The sequence below is a fragment of the Mobula birostris genome, chromosome 8 (assembly GCF_030028105.1).
Source record: "Mobula birostris isolate sMobBir1 chromosome 8, sMobBir1.hap1, whole genome shotgun sequence".
NCBI classification, from domain to species: Eukaryota; Metazoa; Chordata; class Chondrichthyes; order Myliobatiformes; family Myliobatidae; genus Mobula; species Mobula birostris.
The window spans coordinates 104223579-104224620 of record NC_092377.1 but is presented as its reverse complement, the minus strand read 5'-3'; the positions used below and the strand labels follow the sequence as shown (position 1 = coordinate 104224620).

Below are 1042 nucleotides of genomic sequence, written 5' to 3'. Positions count from 1 at the left end.
ATTATATTCTTCTGCTACTGACAGCCCAAGAAATTACATTTTGGACCAATTCTCTTACTCGCGATATATACTGCCTGATCTAGCAACTATTTCCTGTGGTGTCTCTTTTCACTTGCGCCTTGCTCGCACAGACTGCAATCAGAGATGGCCGTCTCCGTTTGATTCTCCACAGGACGGAGACAGGGAAAACGAGGGAACTGTGGTGAGAGTGGCAGCCTATATTACATACACAGACTATATAAGGATGTGTCTGTACGGTCTATTTTGTTGTATCTCGTCTTTACAATCTGAATCTGAAGCATTTCCTTCAAAGAAGAGAAGTTAATACAACTGAACTATCATTACAGCTGCTGGACGGCGTGAGGGTTCCGTGGCTTAACTGGTCAAAGCGCCTGTCTAGTAAACAGGAGATTCTGGGTTCAAATCCCAGCGGAGCCTTTAAGTTATGGGGTGAACGGCAACGTGATGAAGGCGGGTTTAACCAACACCGTCAAGTACACTGCAAATTACACACTGTACTTCAGAAAACTCGATGCCGCAAAAAGGAGCGGAACAATCAGTGTATAGGAAACAATCAGTCCGCGGTTGAAATAGATAAGTTTGTTTACCTTTTTATTACGGTGTAGGGCTATTTTATGGTGCAATCGTTTGCAGCGTTTTGCTTTATGAACTTCCCCTGTTCTTACCGAGAAAATATTTCACACTGTGTTTCAAAGATCTTTCCAATCGTATTCCGACTAGGTGGCTGCATAGTTCAGGAAACCGGACAGACGGCGGGGATACATATCGATGCTACACACAGAAAACGCTGGAGCAACTCTGCAGGCCTGCCACTACCTATGGGAAAGAGTACAGTGGACGTTTCTGGCCGAGACCCCGCAGCAGGATTGCAGAAAAAACAAGATGAGGGGTCAGAACTAGAAGGTGGGGGGTGCGGTGGGGGAAGAAGCAAAAGGTGAAAGGTGAAACCGAGAGGGGGAAGGGTCGAAGTAAAGAGCTGAAAAGTTAATTGGTGAAAAAGATACAGGGCCAGTGAAGGGAA

The 1042-nt window shown here is 45.8% G+C and overlaps 1 non-coding gene across 1 annotated transcript; it reads left to right on the top strand.

Annotated features, from left to right (window-relative positions):
- The first annotated feature begins 364 nt into the window (after positions 1-364).
- Positions 365-438, top strand: trnat-agu (transfer RNA threonine (anticodon AGU)). Its single transcript has one exon. It is a non-coding gene; the product is annotated as a tRNA-Thr (tRNA).
- Positions 439-1042: the final 604 nt, after the last annotated feature.